This window comes from Protopterus annectens, chromosome 1.part1 (assembly GCF_019279795.1).
Source record: "Protopterus annectens isolate FY-2018-M chromosome 1.part1, PAN1.0, whole genome shotgun sequence".
NCBI classification, from domain to species: Eukaryota; Metazoa; Chordata; order Ceratodontiformes; family Protopteridae; genus Protopterus; species Protopterus annectens.
In genome coordinates, this window is record NC_056726.1 from 1,622,929,327 (window position 1) to 1,622,953,851 (window position 24,525).

General features: G+C 45.1%; 1 protein-coding gene across 1 annotated transcript in view; it reads left to right on the forward strand.

Moving 5' to 3' along the window:
* The window catches only part of LOC122816569 (ephrin type-A receptor 7-like), a 2,140,039-nt gene that overhangs the window by 1,789,513 nt on the left and 326,001 nt on the right, over positions 1–24,525 (forward strand). The window lies entirely within an intron of this gene.

A 24,525-nucleotide genomic window follows, 5' to 3' on the forward strand; every position in this document is an offset into this window, starting at 1 on the left:
TCACATACACCTCTCACTATCGTGTCCACCCTGTGCATCATAATATGTCAGCTTAACCGTGCATTGATGGTGTGGCTCACAGTTATGCGGCAGAGACTTAATCATTTGCACAGGGTGATATGTGTGCCACAGGCATGGGCTGTACCAATGGATGACATCATGTGTGTGTGTAAGGGCCAGTGCATTGAGTGGGCATGACTATGTAGATTGCATGTGGGTGTGGTGGAGCCCTACAGTTGTGTCTGCTGTGTGTGGGTGTGTGTGTACACAGTTCAGTCATCTGTGATGCCTACACGGGGTATGCTTGGCAGCCCCTGACTGTACAGTGCAGGTGTTATGGCTCACTGTGTCTGCCGGTGGCGAAGTGACCCGCGCCTGCCTGGGGTCGCACGGGCACGACGGGGTGGAGGTACAGACTGTCCACTCTCCGATGTCACATGTCCGCTAGAAACGCGTGCACGACGGGGCCCAGGGCCACGCCCACGTGGCCTGCTCTGTCCAGGTGTGGATGGTGTGGTAGCAGCTGCAGTGCTACTGCTACCATCACTGTCTGTGTGGGCATGGGAGGTGGCACGCACACGCTGACCTGCTGCAGGTGGTGTTGCTGGCACGGCCACGTGCACTATGCCTCACCCCTACCTGGTGTTCCTGCACGGAGTGCGCACGCTCAAGGATGGCCAAGCCTCGGTCGATGAGACCAGCCATATCGCCCAATCTCCTATCCAGAACATCGGCAAGATGCTGTTGTGCATTCGCCAATGCCTGGATGCTGTCATTTAGGGTATGGATTGCAGACCTCTGCAGCCTCTGCCCCTCCTGGTTCTGCCGTTCGGCACGTGCCTGCGCCGCCATTACAGTCTGGAACATGCGTCTGGTTATACCAGCTGCTGCACCCTGGACGGCAGGTGTATGTCTAGCGGTGCTCCCCCTACGGGCAGCACCTGCCACATGCCTGCGTGGCACTGCACCAGTCCTTACACTGGCAACATCGTGTGTCCCCACACCTTCTGCAGCCACCACACATTCCTGCTCGGGGACAACAGACGCTGACTGACCATCATCTATGGGCAATGGTGTTGGGGTATGTGTCGGCATCTGAACTGTGTGCAGGGATGAAAGGGACGTATGTGTGATGTTCTCCAGTGGCACAGTCTCTGCCTGTGACGACCCTGCCTGTGCCTCATGCACATGCTCATCACCACTAGTATCTGTGGGGACACTAGCATCAGATTGACCGCAGGAGGGTAACGCAACAACAGCACCTGTCAATACAAGGACATACCATCGGTTACAATACAGACACACACACACACACCCACACACACACACACACACACACACACACACACACACACAGACACACACACAGACACACACAGCATGCATGTGATTATGCAGGTGGCATGCAGCATTCACACAACACAGACCAGTGAATGCAGACCAGACATTCTTAGTGGCAATATGTACACTGCCCTGGTGGGGACAGTACAACAGGCAGGTGTCATTTCGTAGGCATGCAGTACACACATTCATGGTAGTTTGCATGCATCAGCGTGATACACCGTGTGGCCACGGGCAAGTTGGGAGTACACATGGCTGGCAACAGTATGTAATGTACAGCGCAAACATGTGCGGTATCATGTGGACGTGTGAAGATGGTGTCCCCCCGCATGCACCACATCATGATGGCTGTCATGGTGCAGTGTTATGTGTACAGTGTACAGATACAATGTATGTGTAACAGTGATGTCTGTGTAGGTACGTTTGCTGTGAGCTGTGTGCATAGCTGTACGGTGTGGTGCGGGCTCTGTGCCACTGCACAGTAGCAGGACACAGCTATGTGTCTGTGCGATGCGTGACCTGGACGCATTACAATGCCATGTCTGTAAGCCAGTTCAGCTGCTCAGCAGCACATATATGGTGAACATTGGAGGCACCTGTAGTAGCTGTGGAGAGGAATGTCATGTCACTGGTGTACTACATCAGATGTCCAGGGGGTCCACTACATTGATGAACCCACTATGTGTGTACAGGGTGCAATGGTGAGTACCCACTGTGGATGTGCTGTGTGGCAACATGCCTGTAGGTATTAACCATGGCCTTGTCTTTCTGACTCATTGACAATTGTGTGTGGTAGACATTGTGCACACGGCCCTGTGGTGGCCCATGTGACATACACCCATACTAGTGTGGCGTGTCACATTCTCTAGGGATATGCTGACAGTGTGTATGTCTGCTATGTTGTGCATAGGTCATATCATGGTGTGACAATGCTGCAGCCAGACATCCACGTGCATGGGACATGGCATGCGCCATGTCACAACGTGTGCACCCGATGCAGGGGCATGGGTCACATTGGTAACACCTGTGCTCTGGCCAGATCACAGCTCACTCTGTGGTACTGTGTCCATACTGCGGTGGCATACCAATGCATACTACACATGCAGCCATTGTGTAACACCTACACCATTGTATGCATAGCTGAATGCACGTAACACACCAATTGGTTGTGTGGTGTCATACCACTGTACGGTAACGGGTGTGTCTACTGTACATGGGTGGTGTGTATGTCGGGTGGTGCGAGCTGTATACCGTGACGGGGTCACACACAAGTGAGCATGTCATGCCTACACACATGGGGAATATCAATACAGCAGAACATGCGTTTGACTGGCAACAGACTCACCTGCAACAGACCCTTGGCCTTGCGACACGCCAGACGTACCTGTAAAGGCATTACACAAAGGTATACACATTAGCCATTACTATCTCCACGGTCAGCACTGTGCATGACACATCATGCATGTGTGTGGTTGCATGTGCTATGCACATGTCTCTAACACAACATAGCATACAATGGTTTGCATCTTGTGTGGCCATATACCTGGCATGTATTGCTATATCATGTGTTGTACTATGACACCCACACCCACGTCGCCTATCATACAAACATGCAACACTGACTTACCAGGCAGCTCCAGGCTCATAGCTCGGGAGACACCCACCTCCACGATGGACGCAGGTGTTTCTGCGTGTTGTTCCGTGGGTGTCCCCAGACTAGCCAGGAGCTCCTCCGTAGCTGTGAGTGGGGGCTGTGTTGGTGGCCCACCACCTGTCCCACGTTGTTGCCTGGCGATTGCAGCGGCACGCTGTCTTGCATGCCGGATCAGGTCTGTGCAGTGCCTGCGGATCTGTTGGTAGCTGCGGTTGTTTACGCCCACGCTGTTCACCCTCCTGCACAACTCCTCCCACATCTCCTGCCGTTCTTGTGCCTGCTGTGGCACATGGCTAAACAGGGCGTTGTAGTTACTCTGGAGGTATGGTATGATGACCTCGTCCTCCTGTCGGCTAAATGGTGGAAGCCGGGAACGTGGCATTATCTGGAAGACATAATGATGGTGGCAAGTCACATTCACACTGCTGTGCTGGCATACTGTTGGAAATGCATTGCTATGACATGTACGACATCTGCACAGTGATCTGTGAAGGGCATCGTGGCGGTGACACAGCCGATGTTGTGGCTTCACACCATTGAGCACTGGGTGTCACATCATATCTGTGTGCCACCCCATCACACTGTGCACGCACCATGTAGATGTTAGCCTGCCATGGACATGTGTACCTGGCTGCACCTATGTCCATATCAGTTGGCATATGTCCCCATGTGACGTCTGTGCTACTGTTCACCTGTACACTGTGTATATGTCAGTACACATCAGGTCTGTGTCCATTGTGATCGTCAGCAGCGGCACTGTACACATACACATGGACACCTGCACATGCATGTGTTGTGCCATGTACTTCCACACAGCACTGTACCGGTGCTGGACAACTTGCCCCAGCTCACCTGTGTGGCGGATGTGATACACATGGAGCAATGTGTAACCATGACACATTGGCAGGAAAGGTCATGCATAGCGTGTACACGCACACATTGTGCAGAGCATCACACAGCACCTGTAACATGACAGGGTGCATCGCCACCACATTACTACTGTGTATGGTTGATAGTGAGAGTGCCTTTTGTCCATTGCACCATGTGGGACCGTGATAGCTCATGCAGCCTTGCTGGTCATCTCTGCATGATATGGCAGGGTATGCCACATACATGGCAATGGGTGTGACCCACTCAGGGGCTGACGGTATTGGCAGGGTGGCTGTCCATTGCTTTTGTCATAGCTGTGTGAAAATGGACGTTCCACATGTTTATCACCATGGTGTGGACACTGTCCTCCAGCGAGGTATGCTGTACGCTGCTTGTTGAGGGTGTGTGTGGTGCATGCAGGTATCACACATCCATGCATACACTGTAGCCCTGGCAGGTGCTATGTGCTGGGATGTTGATCGACACAATGCTGTATGTGTACACACACCGCTATCCCATGCACATGGATATCTGCCTGAACTGCTGTGGGTAACACATATGTGCACATACATTGCCCGCTGCCACCCACATGTCTGCTGCTGCACTACACACCGCCATCCCTCCCTGTGTGAATGTGGTGTTGGCCTCAGCAGAGGTATCCGTGTATGGGGACATGGATGTTCACATAGCAGGCCCACTGATGGTATCGTCCATCTGACCATACACATGTGATGCACCCCTCACACATACGACCCATTCACATTGTTGTTCACAATGGTGACACACCTATATTGCTATGCCGGAGCCATTCACAGACATATATACACAGAGGCATGCACGCCCATCTGTGTCATTGGCAGGGATATTGGTGTTGTTTGACACCTAATGTGTTTGACTGCAGGTGGCGCCAGACCTACTGTGCACATGTCTACATGGTAGGCCTGTTCTCTGGTGAGCATCTGTGAAGAGCTATGCACATCTGATACCTACACATTTGCTTGTTGTCCATCGGTCCACAGGCCAGTGGTGGGACATACAGGGATGTTGCGGAACATATGTACATGCGACCCTGTACAACTGTGACGCTAGCCTCTCAGATGCTCATGTGTCGTGGGCGTGAACACCGTACACACACATGTGGTTGTGGGCCGTCCATACCCATCTCCACCTGTGGGTTGCTATCATCCCACACACTCCTTGTACTGTATGTTCAGGCTATGCAGCTATGTGGGGCTTGTGTGCATACAATATGATACTATGTGCCTTTGCACCCATCACGAACATTGTCACACAGGTACACCGGCAGCCATACACATGAGATTGTTGTCAGCATGTCACATGTGGTACACACCTAACACATCTCCTGCGGGACATGGTACTCTGTATAGGCATGTCCAGTAGTGACATACCACAGCTACCCCTACATGGCTATGCAGGACATGTCTATGTACATCTACTGTGACATATACACAAGCAATGCCCCCCTACCGACATCACATGGTACTACCTGTGGGGTATGTGTGTCTGCATCCATGCTATGGCCATAGATGACAATTGTACATCTATATGTGCAACATACCTCAGTGGGGGTTGTCATGAGCACATGTTCCATGTGTCAATGCATTGTTCATGTCTGTTTGGCAGTCATTGTTGTGCATGGTTTACATGGCTGACATAGTGTACTGTGTCTGATTCCAGGTACTTCATTGGGCTACCAGCATTGTACATTGCTACAGCACATTCCAGCCATCATGTAGACAGGTCAGATGACAGTGGGAGGTGTTCCGCCATGTGCACATATGTCACACGGTGCAAGGGTGACTGACACACATTGTCGGGACTGGGTTCTGACTGCTGTGGATGTGTGTACGGGTGTTGACAACCATGACTGCACCAGATGGTGTCTTCTGGATGTGTGACATTCACAACAAACACCCACATTCACATAGCAGCACATCGTCCACGACAATTGACATTCCTGCCTGAACACTGTGTACGGTATGTTTGTATGACCACTGCATATATCACTGGTGGCCACCAGCATGGCTGCCTACAACAGCAGTGTGTATCCTGTGCAAACATGGGTTACACCAGTCACACCACACCTGTGCCAGCTGGCCCTGTAGTGGGTGACAGTGCAGTTCCATTCATCATGTAACGGTATACATCATGCACCAGTATGTTGCAGACATGTGAATGGCTGTGCTACCCAACATATGCAGACATGACACATCACGTGGTACAGTGTCTCTGCCTTGCCACCTGATATTGTGAACACCCTGTGATGACATTATGCGGCCCACATGGGCGTGGACATGTGATGGCTCAATGGTGAATTAACCGTCCAGGTGTGTGTCTAGCCAGGTGTCCAGTAGCCACTGGTCTGCATGCAGGGATAGTCTACATTGGCCTACTCTGTCACTGGGACTGTTGACTATGGTCATACTGTTGTTATGCAGGCATGTGCTGTTTGTCCAGTCTGATAGTAGTGTTGAACCACACTACCGTGGCACACATGGCGTGTGGACATCTGGCTAAGGTGTGCAGCCCACATGTACATCTTCTCATGCTATGCTGCCTGTGCAGCGGTGTCACATGTCTGCCTCTGGCAGAGGCTGTCACAGGTGGGCACAGCATGCAGTGATGTGTGACAATGCTTACACCCTCCACTGTGCTGTACAGTAGCACTGCACACACAGTACAGCACACATGTCATTTATCTCGGTGCCTGGGACATGCCTCCATGCCCTACGGCACACCTGCCAGTCAGATTGTACACAGATCATACCTCCCAGTCACATACCTGGACTGCAACACACACAGGTGGGTGGTTCCCAAACCACACCGTGATTTACACACATACTGTATTTTCCCATGACACATTGCATCATAGGTAGTCCATGTTCAGATACCCATGTTTGTGACCAGTACACACATTGTGACAGCGACAGTGCAGACACTGTACACCACAGGTTACATGCCAGTCGGGATGGCATGCTGTACATTGCACCTGGGACAGTTGCTACTGCTATGTATTGCGGGCAACAGGACCTTCCCTAGTATGGACTCCCACGTACCCACACATGCTTGGCCATGCAGTACGCATAGCTGGGTGACACATTACGACACATACCATACCTGCAATACCCTCAGCATGCACCAAACCTCCATTTGTCTGTATGCTAGGCCTACACACCTCCCCCCTCTGTTTGCTGAACATCCGTGCTTACCATCCCTGCTAGCCACACCCTAAGCACACAACCATAGCAGCATGCATGGTACATACACACTACAGCGGTATTACTGACATCCACTGACAGAGGTAGTTGAGGACATGGCACCCCATCCGATGGACAGTCTATGTGCCTATGCCAACAGTGATCACAGTGCACTTCTGCTACATTTACACACTGGTAGGGACCATGCTATCCCACACTGACACATGGTGGTGCTGGCACTTTCACAGTTGCCACAGTGGTATTCCTGTTCCATGCACACGTGCTGTATGGGCACATGTGCAGGCTGTTGCCGGTAGTTTTGTTCACCTGTGTGTTGTGTGTCACTTGACAGTCATGGTGTGTCCTGCTGGTGCATGACATACTCCACAGCTAGCTACCTACACATGACTGCCAGACATTGCAGTGTGGGCCCTCACGCAGTGTGGTGGTATGTCTGTGCTGTTTGACTACATCCACATTCAATGCAGCATACCACGGTCATGCAGGCATTGGCGACACAGATGTTGCTGGCATCCTGCCTGCCAATGGGGTACCTACCAACATTACACACTCTCACTCACTACAGGGTTCCAATCCTTGGCTGGACATTGTATTAACCCTGTGGACACATACATAGTACTGTCATGCACATGTTATGTCTGGGAACACAGTCCCAATGTCACCTCCAACCGCCGTGGTTGTTGTATCCCGCCAACCTGGCTGTTACATGTCTCTGCAGCAGCACAGTGCAGTGACTGCTAGCCCATTCATGTCGTTGTGCACCCTGACCACCACACTACCACATCTATCACACTACACATGGATGGTACTGCATTGCACGTATGGGGCTGCATCTCTACACCCATGACTGGGCCATTCAGTATGGCACTGGGCCACATCTTGACATACATGCTTCACACACTCAATGACTACCTGCATGCCTTTCCTGGCACCCTTGTTGGGCTTCTGTGCACCACAGCACACCACATCCCATGCTGGCCACCTGTCATATTATTGCATGGGTGGTTGGGGTGCTACAGAGGGTATCACATCAGACATGATCCGCTCTTTGCCCTTCAGCACCATTCCACTTTATGCTATTGGCAGTGTACACATCCTGCATCACATCATACCGTATGTTTGGCATGTTCGCCATGTGCCTTCTGTACAGTTCACACAGTGGTGCAGGCATATCATGCTGACTCCGACATTTCAGGGACGTGTGGCATTGCACATTCCTCAGACATGTGGCCCCTCATGCTCTGTATTTGCATACACTACCTGCTGTCACACAGTACTGTACATGCCTACATATACCACTTCTACATACCTGGCAGCATTCTAGCTCATCCTACTCATGTTGCTGACACCCATACAGGTGTCAGTGTGGCAGATATATCATGTGGATATCATTACATCAGTTACATCACACATAGTGCATACACATCACCTTTGCATACTGACAGTCATGCGGTGTGTATCACATGGATACTGTCCCTATACAGGCATATCACGTTGTACATGGTTGATGTACACACATGGCCCACATGGTGCTGTGGTTGCCATATTACACCATAGCGTGGGTACACATGTGCAGGACTACACATGTCTGGACCGTATGTCTAGCTGATACCTTGGGTGCCCTTGTACCTGTGCCATACACACATGTACACGCAGGCCATGTTACAATGACACATGTGTGGTGTACCTTACACAATTGATACAACGTTACATGTCTCGGTATAGTCATGCTGTGCTCTCTACCCAGCTCAGACAGTTGACATATGCAAATGACAGTCATGTAACACATCTGTGCTCACCTGCATGCCACTGACACAGGGGTATATTGTACTCTGCCATGGGCCATGTTCTCCACAGTACTGATGCATGTATTACTCCTACATGGCGTTTGCTGTGGGCAGGGGGGGAGTAGCAGTCCTGCATGTGTGCACACATGCCACATTGCTCAGCCCGGGCGTCTGTGTGACATCCACCGACTGGACACACACCATGCTGTGGGACATAGGTCCTGTGCACATCCCACAGGGGCACACTGTGTCACTAGTCGTGTGATAGCTGCCTTGCTGGTTGGTGACACACACCCATGGTACCACCACAGTGGACATATTGTATAGACATGACAGTTGACATCCAGTTCTGCCGTTCAGTGGACACTACCATGGGGGGGGGGTGTCAGTACTGTGTACATTGCACATGTGTTTACACACGGCCCTGCTGGACATCATTGTGGCACACATTGCACCAGCTATGGAACGTTTGGACATGGTCACTTGCTGTTACCTCCATTCTGGGTACCTATTCTGCTACTACATTGTCCCATATGTGCAGGCCATACATATCTTGTGTATGTATATTACATTGGCCCATCGCTCCATCATGCATGCTATGCCTGTGGTACTGTCTATGATCTGTGAACATATCCATCATGCCAGCTTTGCATTACACATAACTGACATAGTCGCCCCTACTGCGTGGGATAGGTGCACGTCGTGCGCACATTCCGTATGACATCGACGGTATATGCCCATGCACATGTGTGCTGTGACACTATGCATACATGTCCTATCCTGCTGTGGCACTTCAGTGTTGGCTATCCACTGGCAACATCGGCGTGGGTGGTGGCATTGTTCTGTGTTTGCAACCCCTATGGCAGACCTGGGGTAGGGTTACCACCTGTGCCTCTTTGCAAGGGACAGTCCCTCCTTGGGCAGTTGTGTCCTGACTAATGTATCACAAATGGCACATGTGATGAGATTGTGGGACATCACTATATCCCATTGCTATGTAAGGGTTGCATGACATACTTATTTATGTATGTACATTCCTAACTGTTACAAGACACACAATAAGCAACTGAACTGCTACAAGACTACACATTTCATCATGCAAAGAGTAGGGTTCTAACCTTTGTACGGCCAATGGGTATGTGTCCACCTGCGACTCCGGAGGTGTGCCCGGGGGTTTCCCCACTTTGGCCTTTGGAAAGGGTGGCAAGCCGGCCCTGGGGTGTCATGGTGTTTACCTGTTGTCCCACTGCTGTGCACACGTTCTCCACAGTTGTTGGTATGCTGCGGCGTTTTAGCATTACATATCCAACCTTCGGCTCTCTGCCTGATGGACAGGTATCTTTACCTACACACACCGTTCACATACTGTACAGATTCGTCATACGTATCGTCGTTACACACCGTACATGTCGTGGGTTCGACATACCTTTCCAGGTTTTGTTTTGATTTCGTCTCTATTCCTCTATTCCTCTTTCTCGTTGTCTGCGTTCGGTATGAACATACGGTTTGAATATCCAGGAGGTCTTCCTTATATTAAACCGTCATGATGCATGTGGGTTAATCAGGCCAATAGCTGTTCCTCGGTGTGTACTTATCGCATATCAGCGGTGATCCCCTTCCTTTCGTTCGTTCTGGCGTCGGCACTGGGCCATGGTTCTTTCCTCGTGTGGCCGTTGGTTATTTCCAATACCTTCGTGAGGATGGTATGTATTGTATCATGTTTGTGTGACTGCATCCGCTATGTGTGTTGTCGGGTACATTTCGCTGTGGTGTTAGCCGTGGATTGTGTGTGTTGGGTATGGTATTGTGTTCGACATGTGGGTCCCCGTGTCCTGGCGGCGTCTGTCGATGGCGTTGTGCATTCAAATGTTTTACCTGGATGTTATTTTCCTGTACATAGCGAATGCATGGATGCATGGGCCGCTGCTTGTGTTTCCCCGGAGCTTGTTGTGGGTATGCCGCTGTCATTCACTGCCTGTATGTGTTTGCTACTGTTTTAGCTGTTATCCCTTTGATATGTGCAATGGGGTATATCTGCGGATGTGGTTGAGGGGGACGGTGTGTGAGTCTTGCATTTATACATACCAGATATGCTTGTGTGTGTGCTCCATCCGTGCTTAGGGAGCTGCGGGTTACCTGTGTGTTGTTCCGGGAATATTTGTTTTGTTGATGTCGTCTGCTGTTGGTGTCGCCTGCATGTGTGCTTCCTGCACGTATTCCTCCTTCACATCGGTTAGATATCTGCGGATGTTCGTCCGTGCCTACCATCCATTGGCATTTTGTCGCTGATAGTTACGGTGATTGTGGTCCTATACTTGGGGCGGACTGTATGCTACCGGTAGCCTCCTATTCGTGTGCCGCTTGCTTACGTCGCGGTCGTGGAACACACCGCGGTATTTACCGGACCGTGACTGTTCACGATCGGTGCCGGGATGGCACATTCGTATTTTCGCCGTACATGCCTGATGCTGTGTAACGTTGCCGACGGACCGTGTGGAGTGTACGTTATGGCCGCCATGCCTACGGTCGTGGTTTGTACATGCGTCCTTTGCATCTCCTGTTTGCTAGGGCCCTGTGGTACACTTTGGGACATTTGCGCTTTGCATCATTTTACGTCGCCACGTGCATAGCCACTGAGGAGATGTCGGTACTACTTTGTGGGTACTGCTGTACATACGCCTATGGTTCCTGTACTGTATGCCTCCGCCTATTATTACAGTCCGGCTGTGACATGTCACCTTCATACACAGTTTACAGTTGCACACACATTACACACACACAGCGGAACACACGACAGCTTCACCTCACACATACACATATTGCCGCAATGGCTGTCAACCTTCTATTGCCGGCGTGGGGAACACACACAGTAGTAATGTGAAACACATGGGCATAATGTGGAACACATAGTAATGGCATAGTGACAACTTCAGCTAAGTAGGTCATAGGTTGATTATGATATGATGATTTACGTACAGTGAAGAACCTTTAATGACTTACTATGAGTACATTGTATTTACCAGGATGTCATTTATATACATTCCTAACAATGGTTGTTTGAGAGACATTTTCAATGTGGAACTTGGAGGAACTGCGAGGAACATGCACTGTTTTACACCCCAGATGAGATACGTTCCTCATAATGTCGTACACTTCACTGGTATGCTTTCGCTTTCACCGACGGTTGGACACAATACCTACGTTGGCCGCATCGCCGGTGGCGGCGTGTATCTCCGCACTCATGTCCTATGGATATGACACGCACATATGTAGGGTTGCCACCTTTTCAATTGGCCAAGGTGGGACATTTTGAAATACGTCGTCAGGTTTTGCATGCCAACACATACCCACGGCCAGTACAGAGGACAGCGATTCACTTTTTTGACGGAATACGAAGCTGTAGCATTACAGTTGCTTATTCTGTTTATTATCATATTTAGATGTTTCTTCTACAAAATAACTGTTTTCTGAAACTGATAGCGTAATTGTGGGAAATGGTTTTGTCCTACAATCTCAGGACATTTGCCATTTTGTCATTGTTTTTGCAGGACACAACTGCCCAAAGGTGGACTGTCCCTCACAACGTGGGACAGGTGGTGACCCTACACTTATCCCGTTACTGTACCGTGGACCGGTGACCATCCCGACACGCGGATATGTATTGCTGCAGGTTAACATTTCCATGGCTGGCGTTACCTGCCCTGCCCACCCTCCAGGATGATCGGGTTGTCGGTCACTATGTTTAATATGTGGTGATTTGGCGTCTTACTTATCTGTGACCTTGCATCCCTGGGTTCCATATTACCCTGTTGTCCTTTCTATCTGTGTATGCGTACATATATTTCTACATGTGTACTGATATGTATTTCGGGATCTGTGTATGCAAATGCGTACATGTGTGGTCGACTTGCGCCGATAGTGGCAGCATATGGCTACGCCGTGTGCTGTTGAACCGGCCTGCGTTGAGGTGTTGGCGTTCCATGCTCTGCTGACTATTGGGTGTGCAGTGTTTGGCGGTGCCTTTGTTGGAGTCACACATACGTCCGCACATACGGTACATTACGGGCGGACATGTTTGTGTGGCGTCCATTTTACTGTGTGTGCAGGTCAGGAGGTGTCAGTCCATGGGGCCTACACTGTCAAAGTATGTGCTATCGTTCCCTCTTTGCCAGGGCGTAGGCATATTAGATGCGCCTCTGTCTGCCTACTGGGTCTGGCTCAGTGTGTCCGCGGGCGACGCACGCCCTGTGCCTGTGCTTGCCCTGGCAGTTGTGGCGGGCTTGGTGGCCCTCCGGCATTATGTCCCTGCAGCAGCTGTTTCCGCAGAATCATATTGTGTAGCATACAACATACTATGAATATGTGGGCACTTGTGCCTGGAGAGTACTGCAAGGCTCCACCGGATGTATCCAAGCACCGGAACCGTGATTTCAACATCCCGAACACACGCTCTATGATTATTCTCGTTTGTGCGTGTGCCTCATTATGGCGTTCTTGCATGTGTGTGTGCATTTCTGATGGGTGTCATCAACCACGGCTCCAGTGCGTAGCCAGCATCCCCCACAAGGTGACCTTGTGTGATGTCCCCACTGGCGAATACCTGATACAGCTGCGAGGCATGCCAGATATGGGAGTCGTGGTAGCTTCCAGGGCTGCCAGCACACACATCCATGATAATGCCCTGCGCATTGCACACGACCTGGCAATTGATGGAGGGGTATCCCTTGCGGTTTATGTAGCGTCTACCCTGCTCCCCAGGTGGTGACTTGATTTCTATGTGCGTACAGTCTATCGCACCCAGGACCTCCGGGTATTGTGCCACACGGTGGAAGCGGCGCATATTGCTAGCCAACTCCTCCTGAGATGTGGGGAACTTTATGTGCTCATGGGCATGTGGTAACATGGCATCCAGGAACTGGTGTAGTACCCTGGATGCTGATGCCTGTGAGATGCCCATTATGTCCCCGGTGGGCCTTTGGAAGGTACCTGTAGCCAGTATTCGCAAGCTCACACATACCTTTGTGTCCACTGGGATGGGCTCCCCTCTGTTGTCTCTTGTTCTCAGGCGCGGCACAGCTCCACGATTTGCTGTAACGTGTCCCTGTCCACCCTGTAGCGCTCTACTATGTCCAGGTCTCGCAGCCCCTGGTAGGTCACCCTTGCTCTGAACACTCTCCTTCTCCTGTGAGGCCTACGGTAGTTGTCGGCACCACCCTCCGCAACTCCGTCTGTCTCTGCCACATACCTATGCATCACGGCCACGGCGGCACCCAGCATATACATGTTAAAAGTTCCCCGTCTGTTTACACCCTACGGTGCGGCGTTTGGGAAATCGCTGTGTGTTGCGCATTCACATTTAGTACTGTTGTGCTGTATACCCGGTGATGTCATTGGGTGTGTCTGTGCCCTATCCATGGATTATTTCCGTGGTTTTACGCTTGCAGCTGCAACGGTACTGCCTGTAGTGTAACATTACAGTTGCCTGCATTGCCTTCGCCTGGCATCTTACATTACTGCATCCTGCACGCACATGGCATATGATGCATTTTATCTGCGCCGCAGTTATGCTACATCTGTACTTGGCTGTGCTATTTCGGTTCTTTGCTCTTTGCATTTCTACTACATCCCCTATTATCTTTGCTCTCATATGCCTCCCCTTTCCCGTTCTGCAGGAGTCTGCATGCAGACTTATCAGCTGCCGGCGTTTGCCCTTCCTGCATTGATTGGTGTTAATTGCTCGTTACGGATACATTTACACTGCTTCCGCATTTCCTCGTATTCTCCGCATTACCTTCCTATATCCCTGGTTGTTGACGGTGAGGCCGTCACATGACTGGTTTCGGAACGTAGTCATCCTCGTGCACATGCATTTATGCAGCGCATTCTGTACTGTCAGCGCATCTATTTCCTAACACGCCAGTCATGATGTTGTGATGTGCATTGTACAGCCCAGATTTGCTGTCCTCCAATATCCTTCCTCCTCCGGTGGCACACCCTGTGTGGTTGACATGTATCTGGTGTGGGCCACTCCTCGGTGTAGTACCGCTACGCCGTTTGCTCCATCCTTACGCTGGCGCCGTTTTTGCGATTCAGTATTATCTGCCTCATTTGCATGGAATTGACTACTAATACCTGGTTACGGCGCCGGACACCGCCTCCACTCCTTGACAACCATTGCGCTGGGGTTGCAGCTTTACATACATACTATGGTGTGTGGTGGCTGTGCAGCTGATTTGTGTTCTAATGCTCTTTTGGCACATTATCATATTATTTCATTGCTTTACAACTTCTGTGGACACATCCGGGGTCTGCTGTTCTTTCTAACGACGTGCCATTTATGTCATTTTTTACATTTTCTGCATATTTTCTTTGGACATTCTCGGTGCCTTTCCACATTGGCATATTGCACCTATATGATACCTGACTTTGACAGCCTTCCGTTACTCCTCCGGTATGTTTGGGTAAATGTAAACCGTTTTTGGTTTACATTGCGTTGCGCTTACGCTACGCGCCGCCGTGGATCGCTATTGCCCTCATTTGCATGGTGCAATACCGCACACAGTGTGTTTTGCATACCTACGCTGGGGGGCGGAGACGGTCCGGCGCACGCCGGTAGTGCACGTGGAATTCATTCATACCTGAATCGCTCAGCAGCCATATTTGGCGTTATAACGCCAACGCTATGCGGGCGCCTGGCGCAAGGTTCATGAATCCCGGGGAATGTTAATCTAACAAAAATTAAAATCAGTAATATATTACTAAACCTATTTACAATATAAACTAAATTCAAGATGTCCAACATATTCAATCCCTACTTAATATAATTAACTACAAGCTCTTATTTTTAGGTAAAGACTATATAGTGATAAATGAATTTCCTCAAGTACTTAACATACCAGTATAATGAACCTTTATGATAAGAATCAAACATATTTAAAATAACATTTGTACTATTAAAAGACTAAATAATCTCATTACTGTCTATATTAATAGTCCTATGAGAAACTAACTGTAAACATATCCTATATAAGCTATTTACACAATTATATATAGAAAGACAACTATAAATAAATTAAAAAAAACAAGATTACACAACTATCTATAATCAAATAATTAATCATAATAGATTTGTCAGTATTCAATTAAAGAATAGCTATTACAAGGAATGTTTGAAATTAAAATATGTTCATTTAAAATTACTTCTAATGTGGCAAGTATTTTCTCTATGAGACTTAGAATTTATATTTCTCTCCCATATGAATGAGAATTAACTGTCAAGACTGCTGGTATAGGTAATATCTCACAGTATTTACTGTATGATTCATGTAGTTTGTCGCCATCTAGTGACAAAATATGGACATACAGAAAAACCACTGAACAATACCTAGTCTCTTGAAAACTGTTGCAAATTTATATATTTTGAGAGATTTGTTTTAAAATATGAGTGACAATAAATCTTCTTTATATAAGATTAAACTGACCTTTTATTTAAAATATGAAAAGCAACATGGCACCATAATATTAAATAATTCACACACTAAATACATTCTCTTCCGAATAACCCTTGTCAAGCCCAAACAAAATAAACAAAATCTAAGACATTCAATTAAGTCATTCATAACATATATACTATAACCAGTATGTTCAGATTTAAACCTCTCTAAATTTCCAATTGAGTGAAATAGTTTTTTGGGCGTAACCTGAATGCATATTCTCCCCACACTATATTTATTAACATATGTCAAATTACTAGGCAAACAGGCAAGCAGTGAAACATAAATGTATTATTTAGCACTACTATCACTTTAAAATGTTTATGTTTGTTAATTTACTCTTACTTGATCATAAGCAATAGGACTATCTTGTCTTAATAAATGAATATATGTCCGTATTTGGCACTGAGTGTCTCTACTCGAGTTGGTAGCTTAAAAAAGGGGAAATATGGATAGTTATTGTAGAAGGAATGAACATAAGCTCCGCTGAAGTAAAAAATGCATATCGCATATTTATAGTACTTCTTTCAGTGTTTAAATATAAATAAAGACTTTTTTGTCGCTTACTGTGTAATTGGGATACACACCACTACGTATGTGGCGCTATCAGCTGCTCGCATCGAATGATGACGTCACCCATATCCTCGGAGCCTTCCTAGGAGGTGCGTGCTGTAATACAGATGCAACTGATGCTTCAGGAGAAGATTTTCTCTTCTGAAGGTCTCGAGATGCTCAAAATTCTCCCTCCATCAAACGCAGTACTGCAAGGGGAGCTTTTTATTACAAACTAAAAAGAAACTAGATTTTCTTCATGAATAACGAAAAAGAAAAAAAATATCTATAAGGCAGTTTAAATAAAAAGAAACAACATGACCACATTACACTAGTCTTTGTTAATAGCAAGTAAAAGTATAACTCCATTCTGTTTACCATTTTAAGGAAAAAGGAAAAATAAAGTTATATGATAACCAACATATGTGTTCTAAGACATGAAATATGACTGTGATATAACACATTTAACATTCATTCAGAGTGACATATTATGACACATTGTCTGGTAACTTTTTAAAAGTTTTAACAAAAATGTCTTTAGCTTCTTTTGGTTCAGAACACACAAATCTTTTTTCATTGACTATAAAAGACAAAGTATTTGGATAAGACATACGAAATCTTATTCCTCTTTTTATCAAATCAGCACAATAAGGTGCAAGTTTTTGTCTGTTTAATTTTATTTGAGATGGAAGATCTTGGGAAAATGACAGTTTGTGAGATTTCCATATAAATTGTTTTTTACTTTTCGCTGTCTCCAGTATTTGGAAAGTGTCTTGAAAGTTTAGTAATTTGGTATAGATAATCCTTGGTATAGAAGAATCTTGTCTAGAACGTAAAGCTCTATGTGCTCTCTCAACAATTATAGGTTTTGAGGATGTCTCACAGTTTAACAGTGCTTCAAAAATGTCTTTAGTCACAGATAATAAATTTTTATTGTCATAAGATTCTGGCAAGCCACGGATTATGATATTATTTCTTCGACTTCTGGCTTCCAAATCCAGCAGCTTAGTTTGTATATCAGAAATAATCTTATCTTTAGATTTAAGAACAGTTTCCAAAGTATCAGTTTTTATCTCTAAAGCTGTATTTCTATTTTCTATCATGTCCATTCTGTCATTTATTTGTTTTAAGGTTTTATTAAAATCTGCAAATTGTTCTGAAAAGTTTTGAATGGCACTTTGGATAGGTTTTAATGCTAGTTTTAATTCCTCTAAGTGAAAGTTTGAGTCAATTAAGTCTTTATTACTTACTTTGGAAGTTTCAGTAGATTGTTTGGATGTCCTTAATCTTTTTGAACTGGAGTCTTTTTCAGGAGAGAGCATTGAAGAAAATTTGGCCTTTGTAGGTTGAGTCTCCATGGAGTCAGATTTAGTAGCCATGCCCCAGAATGAAGTGCACTTGACAGGATAACAGGATCCAGGAATAGCCTGAAGCAGCAGGTGGCCCAACAGTTGTGGTATCAGAGTTGTTCTGAGGAAAAATAAGTCCCAGGATACGAAATTCCAAGCCAATAATAATCCAAATGCGTAGAAAAAGATTTAAAAAATGTTTTTGAAAAAAAAACTGAGGAAAAAGTTTGATATAAAGTTTTAAAAATCACTGAAGGTTAAATATCTGTGAGGAGCTCAGAGAGTAGGGACCAATCTAGTCGGCAGCCATCTTGGAATAATAAGTGGATACTTGATTATACCAAAAATGTTTGGTTAACAATGTAGACTGGAAAATATTAAAACAAATAAAGCAAAAAATAATAATAACTAAATAAATAAATAAATTAAAACATATCACCGAACTGGTAGTTTGTTTTGATAAACTGTAGGTTAATGTGCTATCCAGGTTTTATATTGTGTATATTTTCCTATGCACTGTGCTTCAGCACTGTGACTCAAAAAGAAGAGGAAGAAAGAATAACAGATACTTTTCACATATGGACGTCATTACTGGACTTTTTACAAAGGTTAATGTCTCCACATGTAGATGTCCCTAACATAATAATGCAAGTAAGCACATTGGCATTAAATAGATGGCAAAATCAGTACAGCAGGTATACAACTGGCCTGTCCTTAGACGCTTACTGTTTCCTGTATAATTAATTCATAGTTTATTCTCTTCTAGAGCCATTTATCTGACCTCAAAACATGGCTTTTGTTTTACTTTCTACTTCTAAAGGCATGAAATGATTTCAGAATACAATAAGCCATCCTCTGTAGCACACTTCAGGTCTTAATAACACAGTATTTGTCTGTAATAATTATGGCATTTAGTTTATCTGATTGATACAAACAGCAAAGAAAGGCAGTCATGGCCAGCATCCTGTATTGTAAATATTCACTTTTTTTCTTCATCTAAATCTATGTTATACAAATCAGACATGAAAAACAAAGATTAATCATGTGTGTTATTAATAGCAATTATATGAATTCTCTGGGTAACATTTCATATACTGCAATTAATTCTATTTCTCTAATTCAAAATGCATGGAAAACAATTACACTTGTGTTTATGAGGACGTCTAAATTAGCAGTCCCCACTGTGATGATTAGAAAGATAAATTAGTTGCTTGTATTTCATTTCATAATTACAAAATCTGAATGTGTCTCTTGCTGAGAGCAAACTTTCAGTCATGATACTATTTCAAATAATACTCTAAGGCAGAGAATTCAAGTATCGCATTTTTAACATCAGCTTACACAAAATAAAAGATTTTCTTGGACAAGCATAACAACTTCAGAGAGATTTGGATAATGGTGGGTGAGCATAAGGATTCATTAAATTCATATTTTGTGGCTTAATTTGAATGTTTTCATTATAGTGATGCTGTTGCCAGTTCTGTTAACATAAAGCTGTGTTCTTGTGTAATTTAACATCTTCTCCCAACCTAAAGCTTTAGGTTATATTACTTAATATTGCCCGATGGTGGAACAATGCAATTAACCTGTGCAATTTGTTCCTTAAGCAAGCATTAACTCATGATAAGATGCAAGTTATGCCCTGATAATAACCCGCCCAGGTGCATTCTAAGGCATAAGCCACTTGCTGGGTGCATTTCTCACCTGGATATGCTCTTAACAAGATGCATCTCACATGCCATCCCAAAAAAACAATTTCATATTGGAGGAGATGAAAACATTCCCTCTGATTAGACTGTTTCAATCCATCTGAGATGTATGCACTTGATGTTTTGTACAGAAGTGGAGTCGATGAAACATTGTGTTAGTGCAGGGGTGCACAACCATTGTCTGACTCTTGTGCTGTATACTTATCGACATCCTGTTTGTAATTGTAGCTCCTTTTGTTATGTCTCTGCCGCACTGTGTGTGACTGATAGATGGAGCATTAGGCAATTATTTATTTATTAAAGTGTTTCATCAGGTACTGTAGATGCCACTGAGGGTATGGAACGTGCAGACATTGACTTGCTCAGCCATACACACACACACACACACACACACACACACACACACACACACACACACACACACACACACACACATACACACATGTGCACACACTTGCACACACACACACAAACATACATACACATGTAAGTAAACACACACACACACACACACACACACACACACACACACACACACACACACACAAACATACATACACATGTAAGTAAACACACACACACACACACACACACACACACACACATACATATACACAAAATTAGTACCAGCATTATTATATGAATGTACATGTATACACACACACACACACACACACACACACACACACACACACACACACACACACACACACACACACACACACATATTCAAGCACACATACATACACACACACACACACACACAAACACACATATACATGTAAGTAAACACACACACACACATATGCATGCACTTATATGCGTACACATTGAAGATAATCCCTTTGCATTTTAAATTAAATAACAGTTCATTTAATGGTAACCCATACCTTCTGAATATTTCTTCAAGTGGAGGCCATACAGAACCTTTATTGGTACATGTATGCAATTTGTTGAATTCCGTACCCCAGTAAGTTGCATGATGTTATTGAAGCCATGCATAGTGGTGGCTCTCTATCTATCATCTGCTCTCCTGGGAATGATATATGTTTGTTTACATGCAGATACATAATGTAAAGGAAATCATTAACCGTTAATGAGGCTGATGTCTACAGTCATTAACCGTTAATGAGGCTGATGTCTACAGTATACTCAGTAAGTCCACAGATAGTCACTGAAAGGGAGAACAAAATCACAACCACTGTGGAATGGTGCCATGTGTAGAAAAGCTCTCAGTTATCTTACAAAAACTTTAAAAAACAAATGTAGTACATATTTTAATTGAATAAATAGAGTTTAGCACTTTTGTCCAGAATATATTGCAAGGACTTCATCAGAACTAGCATACAAATGGTGGCTGTTATTTTGTTCTATCTACTTTCTTCACTGTTGGCATGCTGATATTTATAGTTGCTATAGTCACTGAATAGTTCCCTAGGTAGGATGATGTGTGCTACATATATGTTGGTCTACACAGGAGTAAGAACATCGTTCATTCCCCTAGAATTGGCATGTTGGTGACGAGTCTATCAGGCTCCTTACATACGCCGAGCTACATAGACTTGGTCAATGATTTGCTAGTCAGTCATTTTATCATATATTATCCATGGCCAAATGTTTTCCATGGCTGTTGTCTGCCATGATGTACAACTATGCTGATACAATCCATAGCTAGAACAAGTAAGTACTGCAGATCACAGAGTGCTGCCACTCCAAATATTTTGCCAATATGCAAATCTGAGATGTTCCATATAGTATGTGTTTTCATAGGTGCATTGGTAATTACTAGACAACTGAGCTATTAAGATTTTTAGAATCTTAGCCCTGTAGTCCAACGACATTTCTAGCCCTTTCAATTTTAGTACAAATAAAGAGCCAGCAGAGTATTTACGTTACCCTTGTCCATAAGGGATAAGGGTGCTAAACCAGGGTGAATGTGTGGTTTCACATCCATTTGTCCTGATTGTTTAAACAGACACAGAAAGTACTTTGCTTTTTTGTGGAGATGAACATTATTCCAAAGAGGTAATATTCTCTAGGATACATATTGATCTCTCCAACATGCTCTATTAAGATCTGTTGAGTAGGTGTGCAGTAGATCTGAGAGGATAGGGTCTTTTTCAGCTCTGTACATGAGGCAGAGGTGTAACTGGCTTTGCTAGTGCTTGGGGCTGTTCCCTGATCTGGCACCCTGCCTCACCAGTTCATGTAAGGAGAAAAAAAAAGGTCTACTCCATAATACTGACACTCTAAGCCAGGTACATGGCCCCTCCCTACCCCAGCTTGTAATTGGAAGAGCTAAAGCTATACTGGCTGTCCAAGCCAGCTACATACCCCCTCATTCCTCCAATTCTTTACTGAAACAAAGAAGAACAGCAACAAAATCATTTTAACCTGTAGCAAGCAGATTGCCACATTAATAGCAATTTGCATGCTACAACCTACCCCACACAAAGTGCTGAGTGATGCCGCAAACTCCCATTTTATATTGGTATTCAGAAATGCTGGTACAGAAAAAAGAAAGCAGACACTGTACTTCCCGATTGTGCCCTCTAACACCTTCTGCCTGAGGTAGGTACGCCCTTTTCCTCACCCTTACTAAGCTTCTAGAGGTTGCTGTCAGTAACTTGTATGATACCTAGCATAGGGACAGGACTTTGAGAAGGCCAGTGTAGTTTTTATGATTTACAGCAGTGTGGTCATTTGGACAAGTACATGGTAAATGAGACATTATACTCAGTGATCGAACTAATAAGTGCCAAATACAGTGCAATGATTTATACAGTCTCATGCAATGATCTGTGCAAGCTGTGGAAGCATGACTTAAGAATCCTAGCACTGTTTAACTAGATTTGCATCTCATTACTGCTTCATTTATTGTTTGATTTAATACATTTCTTTATGCAGTCATTTTCATACAGCACACACTGGGCAGCATAATTCACTGAGCTGCATTACAAGTTGTGTTTCTGATTCAACCCCACCATCCACTTCACCCTAAATATGCAAACTGCCACTTTGTACTTTGCAATTCATTTATGAATTCTACCCAAAATGAAGGCATTTAACAATGTGCAGTCTTTGTCTCTTATTTTGGGTCAATACTATGTGTGTATTACATGGCATTAGTGCTATGATATTGGAGGGCAGATAAGTTATTCCAGAGAAAGAACATTTTGTTATCAAGGAATCTGTAGCATAAAGAGTAGTAAACCTAGACCTAGACCTAGCCAAATGCTTAGTGCACTGTGTAGAGCAAAAAAGCAAAGGTAACACAATACAGACAATGTGTGTAATTCTAAGAGTCAGCATGGCCACATTATAGTATCATGATAAGGATACTATTGGTTGGGAGGGTGGCCTAATGGTTAAGGTGTTTTCTTTACAAACACAAGGTGCAGGGTTTGAGTCTCACAAGGGATAATTGGCTAGGCGTACAATGGCTCGCAAGGGCAGTTAGCCTAGTACTAAACTATGAAGGGAAAACAGTACACACTTATTAGAGGCAAAATAATTTGATGTATAACACTTGATGATGACTGTTCAATGACATGTTAAGGAGGAGCTCTATGCAAATGAGACACAGATTGTATGCAAATGACAACACCCAACTTTTGGACTGATTAATAAATATATCAAATGTGCATGCTTTGCCATGGTACATACCCATTTTTTACCCTATGTAGCATGGTATACTTCAGTGGGTGATGTTTGAATTAATATCAGTAATAGCACAAAGGAGTGTGTTATTAGCTATCGTTAAATATAATGTTTACAATATTGGACATTGTGTCCGTCCATGCTAATGCAGCAGGCTGAGGCAAAGTCAGATATACTATCAGATCACTAACCAGCAGATTGTGGATCATTTATTGATGGGTGGGAACACTATAATTGACCTTTTTGAACTTTGTCACCCAATAGCAGAACTGAGTGTGCTGTTTGATATAACCATTCCTAAGGATACTATGACATATGTAGCTGTAACCGTTAGGGATATCATAGGTGTCAGCCAAGTAAATCCTGAGCCAGTTCCTCAACCTTATGCCATAGTATGTTTAAGAGCATCCTTGGTTCCTCAGGACTCCAGTGGACTGAAGTAGCACCATGAGGGCATTTTACGATATTGTCCAATTCACTAAGGTTATGAGAACCATAGACTGCACCAGAGACATAGTTATAGTGGGGAAAGGGGGCAGATGTCCCATGCATAAAGGATTAGAGAGCACGATCGGCAGATGCTGATGGTACAATAGTGAAGTACCGGCATTCATTTAAATCCAGGTACTTCATAGTTATGTCTGAGGTGCTGAAGTGCTTCATGTATGATATTTTAAGTGTAGAAATCTGCTTGTTATAGTCATAGCAAAGTGATTTATTTCAGTTTCAGAGTAGAGGAATTTTTTTTTGGGGGGTGGAATCAGCTTTGAGAGAATGCATTTTTTTTTTTTTGTTTCAAGTTACAGCTATGGGAGGTGTCATTTTATGGAACATTTTATGGGCATCAGATAATCCAGCATAGTTTTAGCAC